The sequence below is a fragment of the Micropterus salmoides genome, unplaced genomic scaffold, assembly GCF_014851395.1.
Source record: "Micropterus salmoides isolate LMB-PRFRI ecotype aquatic unplaced genomic scaffold, ASM1485139v1 Ms_hic_scaffold_7, whole genome shotgun sequence".
In the NCBI taxonomy this organism is placed as follows: domain Eukaryota; kingdom Metazoa; phylum Chordata; class Actinopteri; order Centrarchiformes; family Centrarchidae; genus Micropterus; species Micropterus salmoides.
The window spans coordinates 35,474,237-35,479,960 of record NW_024044459.1 but is presented as its reverse complement, the minus strand read 5'-3'; positions in this window follow the sequence as shown (position 1 = coordinate 35,479,960).

Sequence of the window (5,724 nt, the reverse complement as noted above, 5' to 3'; positions counted from 1 at the left end):
ATATTTTGCAGTGGACCACTTTATTTAGGTTGATGAGCGAATGATGGTGATATTCAACTGAAACACAGCAGAAGTCACTCTTAAAATCAAGAACAAACATTTATTCAAATTTCAATTCAAACGTTTCTTGTTTTTTTTCTGTTTTCTGTCTTGGGCATTTGCTGATCTGTCCCTCTGGGTCAGCTCCAGTGTAGAGTCTGAGAGATTTCTGGATCTTTTTGGACTCTTTAAGTGACAAAATGTTGATTTCAGTCTGTCTGTATTGATCAATCAGGCTTTTAGTATCTAAATCACTCAGTGACTCTGTTCAGTCAGTTGTTTCAAACTTCTGCTCTATTTTACTGAAAATAATTGTTTCCTCTGTAACATTCAGGTTCTTCTCTGTTTCACTGGGTTTTCTGTAAAGTTTATATATTATATATTTAGAGATATTAGTCATTTGGTTTGACACCTCTAATAAGTTGAGCGTTGTAAAAAAGGGTGAGCTGCTGTTTCAGCCTGCACATTTTCAGTCTGTAGAAAATCTTTCTGCTCTGTTGGTTTTCTTTTCTTCTTTTAAAACTCTTTTGCTGGGAATAATTGCCTTTTCTTTTCTTTTGTCCTAATAGTTTGTGTAATTATTTGCTGCTAAAAACAGACAGCAGCTTAGTAAAGAAAGACTTCAGCAGCTGAAGCTCTGCTCGCTCATTACAGATGATCTTTGTTTTCTTTTGAATATGAGAAAGAACATGATGTTTGTGCTGGAAGTGAAATGAAATGTTTAGATGTCATTCACCCTGTTTTCTCTGCAAATCACAAATATCACAGCAAATATGAAACATTAAACAGCATGAAGATCATTTAAACTGCTGATCAGATCAATCAGAATGATGCAGAATGACATTATAGACGATGAACGCTCTGATGTTTCTTTGTTTTGTTCCATGTCAGATAAGACTGGATGCTTTATAACTGATGACATCAACTTAAGACAGAATTCAGATCAATCTTTAATCTTTGCTTTCGTTGTTTGTGCTTCTAAAAGATGAATAAACTAGATGATGAAGTGATGAAACAGAACAGAGCTCACAGGTTTGTTTCTACCTGCACAGAGACGCTGTGGGAGGAAGTGGCTTCTCTCTGAAACATCTTTATTCACCTCTCTGTTTATTTCTCTTCTCCTTGATCTGAGGATACTGCTGTTACTATGGATACTGTCAGAGTATCCAAGTATCCTGAGTGTTCAAAAAAGAAATCCAAGACTACAAAACATGAGCAGATACAATGATTTCAACACCTGCAACACATTATATTGTCCAGTTAAACAGTGAACTGTGTGTGAAACAGTTGAAACACATTATTTCTATGTCTACATAGACAATTTCATTTGTATATTTTTCTACAGAAGGCCATACTGGGTAAACTGCCAGCATATTTATGTAATCTCCTTAAGCAGAATTCCAGCAGTTTTTACCTCTGTTCCACCAGGTGGCTCTCTTACCAGGTTCCAAGGGTTTTTACTGAGCTGGGAATAAAACCTTCTCTTACTTTGCTTCCTGGTCTTGGAATAACTTGCAAAACTTGCTACATCTAAATGATCTAGTCCCATTAAATGAATTTAAAGCTATGTTAAAATGCCATGTAACTCAAAAATGTAACTGCCACATGTGACCTGTCCCTTTCCTTTATGTGTGATGCTTGTTTGTTTGTTTTGAGTATGCTGTATTTCTATTTAAATTGTAACTGGTGTGCCATCTGGGCCAGGTCTCCCTCAGAAAAGAGATTTCCTGGTTAAATAAAGGTTAAATAAAAAAAATTATTAAAAAATCTGTAGCTCCATCTGCAGCCTGATGCTCTCAGTAACCAGCCTCAGTGCTTCACCTCAGGACTGAATAACTGATGTTGGACAGATGAATAATTTCTATACACACTGCCCTTTTCACACAGACTAGATCAAATATGTGAGTTTTACCGCTTAATTCCTTTTTATCAGCATGATGTCAAATTTAATGATTTTTCCTGAATTAACCTTTTAAACCTATTTAAAACTGTACACCATCAGGGTGCAAAAAATAGTCTTTGTGTATGTGGTGACTCAAAATTTATAACAATGATTGTTCAGATTAATGGAAGTGTTAATAAAGGCACGCAGCACAAGTTCCACTCAAAATAAATAATAATAATAAATAAAATAAAATAATAATAGTAAAAAATAAAGAGTCCGCATGAGGGACCCCCATGGGCAACATTAATGACAGGTGTCCAGTGTCAACCAGGTAATAATATATATTCTTTTTCAATCATTGCAGACTGTAAAATGATACCTTTTGCAGCCAAGTGTAAATAGGATGCCACAGAATTGTTTGTCATTTCCAAAAGACAAACATTATGATTTACTGCTGACGTGAAACCCAAGCTGTACTTCTGCTATACTTTACTATTTACATACATTTCTGATTACTGCTCAAGTTACCAGCACTTCAGCTCTCACACTCAGACGCAGATGACGTTGAGTTTCTCCTCCTTTGGGCCAGGTCTCACACATCACAGGGTCACTGTCTATGGGTAAATTATTATAGTTGGGGATATTTGGTCTGTGCATGTGTTTGCTCACACTGACTGATCTTTAATAAATGCCAAGAAGAGTTTGATTAGCTTTATTTATAGATAGAAACTGTAACAATAATAATCCACCCCAAACACAATATATTGTAAGTACAGCATCAAACATGTTATTAACAAACCACAGCGTACATAAAGATTGTCAGAGAGCCACTAGATCTGATTGTTACACAGCAAAAACAGCCACTATAAACACAATATATTAAACCTTCTGTATGAAATAAAGCATATCACTACTTTTCAACAGATGTCCACAAAGTCTTCCATACTGTAGAAAGTTTGAAATTGAAGACAACATTTTAAGGGGCCATGTGTAGTTTTCCGTGGCCTCTAGCAGTCAGGTTTCAGATGAACTTTCCAGGACTGTGATCCTGTGCTTGGCAAAGTCTAGCTTAGCTAAAATGTATTGGGTGATAATGAAACAGCTGGAATAATTATTACAAATGAGATTGTTGCCACACTTAGTTTAACAGTTGCACCGTAGTAAGTAATGTTACTGGAGTGGATGGGTCTTCCGCTGTGTTGTCCTGCGCCGTTATGTTACATTATTGCATATTCTGTGGGTCACATACATGTAAGGCACCGATAACATTAGCAACAGGTCGGTGTTTTTAAAACAAAGCGGAAGTCTCACTGTGACTCAGATAACCATTTGTGACATTTTACAAAACAGACATTGTTTGTGGCTCTTCACAAACCTATTTTTCTAAACTGACTTGAAATACACATAGACACCAAGATCACTTGAAGATAAAATCAAAACACTAACTTGAACTTGTCACAAATGGCAGTGATAGCAGAAAATATTTGTGCAAAACAGAAATTGAAAACAAAGATGTGAATGGGCATTTTAAAAGTAAATCTAACTTTTTACCTTTCAAACAAGGGTCAGATCTTGAAAACTTAAATGAAATGAATAAGAATTAATAGCAGATGAAGTAGAGTTCCTCATTGCAGTCCCGTTTCTCCCACACTCCCCTTCTGCTTAAAGCACCGCAGCGTGTCCATAGTGGACACTGGTGGTCCTGATCTCCTTGGGTCCAGGCCTGGTACAACATAGGGTCACGGTTCACCCACAGCCAGCGGTCCTCCAGGTAACGCAGGCCGATCCACACCCGCTCAGTGTTTGGGTCTTTCTCTATTTCTTTCTGGGCCATAACGTTCCCGGTCTCAGAGACCAGGCTGGAGAGGTCACTGTGATTCTCCCTGCAGTGCTTCAGAGCCCCCTCCCAGGTCATCTTTATCTTCACCACCGTAATGCTGATGCAGTAAAAAGGCATTTGTTTTTTGTCAACAAAATCGGCCCATTTTCCATTTAAAAAGACCAGTGCATGGTTTTCAGTGTCATAGTTATCTGGTTGTCCACTACCCCAGTTGTAGTACGTAGCGTTTCCTCCTCCTGACCACTTCCAGGCAGTTTTGTTGCTGGAATCTCGGTAGAGACCGATCCATCCTCTGATCCATTCATCGGTATAATCAGCTTTCCATGTAACTGTAAGGTTCATACCTACATCTGAATTGAACTTGCTTTGCTCACCTTCGCTATCAATAAAGGAAAGATCAGTGTAGTGCTGTCTACAGTAACGCTGAGCAGAATCCCACAGCATTTTTTCTGAAATATAAACGTGTTTTCCTATATGCCCCTGAACAGCTGCGCAAAGAAAAAATAAGAAGATGGTTTTCATGGTCATTGCTCTGTATCTTAAGCTGAGAATATTTTCTTTGAATGTTTCTTCTCTGTGATGGTGCCTCTGAAGTCTCAATATTAATGATATGTATTTGCATGTCATTTGGTTTATTTGCACAAGCAAAGTACCTTCAAGGTAGACTTAACTCCCAAAGACAAAAACAAATAATTCATAATTATCTTCATTGAATAATTGCACAATGAATACTTTTTTTTAGAGTATTTGTTTTTGCACAAACAATCTTAAAAACAGATATCAGGAATTACATTTGATAAATACCACCTTCCTTTCCAGCTACCACTTCACTTATATTTTTTTATTTGACTGCAATTGGTACTTGAGGTGATGTACGTCAAGGCCCCTCACTCCCTGTGATTCCCGTCTGTGTCGACTGTTACTTCTCCTAGTGTCCTGTTGGCAGAACAAACTGTGTCTACAGTGTGCAGTTGTTTCATTGGTGCCATTTATGTGACAATCATGTCAATTTTTACCTGCTATTTGCATTTACTTTATAGAGTCCCGTCAGTCGGTCATTGACTTTTAACTTCACAGCATATCGGGCTGGCCTTGCTGTTGCAGTCATATGCTTGCTTGCCTTTTTAACTATAACTATAAACAAAAGGCACAGGCATATTGCAAAAATAAAGGTTGAACTGGGTCATATTGTTGTTCTTTGTGTAATGATTGATTGAAAGTAATATATAATTCTGACCACCAGTTGGGATGTTTGATGGAAATGTTTGCTTTTGTTCAAGTGTTGGCCAGCAACATTCAGTTTAGGCCTGTGTGTGAACTGTTTTGTAATCAAATGTAACTTCTGAATGGACAAATGTGTGTGACAAAAACTGTGACAGGCTTTTAGTGTCATCAAACTTTCAAGCACTTTGTATTAAAATCACCAAGAGCTTGCAGGAGCCCCTTAATTCAATAATCAATAGAGGCCAAACAGTGGATTAACAAATGTGTGCGTGACTGCCAGAAGTCACGAACTGACAGTGGTTTCAATAAATTTGCAAGCGATCAGCAGAAGTCAGTGAAGCCTGCTTGTTTATTTCCATTTGGGTCAATACGCGACGGCACGTTCTGCCTGAACTCAACACATCCTGCCCGCCTTTTGACTCCGATAAATTTCCATAACCTAAGTGAAATGCTTTTCTGTAATCTTCTGGCAAAACAGTGAACCTGTTACAAATCAGATTCTTCTTTGATTTGACATTTGGTGTCAAGCCCTCTTTCTTTCTTTCCTAACAATCAACAAGGACTTAAATACCAAAACAATTACAATAAACATTAAAAAAAATCTTAATCTTACCGGAGCACAGGCAGCCATAAATGAATCACAATGGTGAAGTGATTGTAGCCTTCAAACAGATCCTCTGCACTCATTGTCAAAGTCAACATTTGATCATCTAAACATGAACTCCCCCTGATGCAC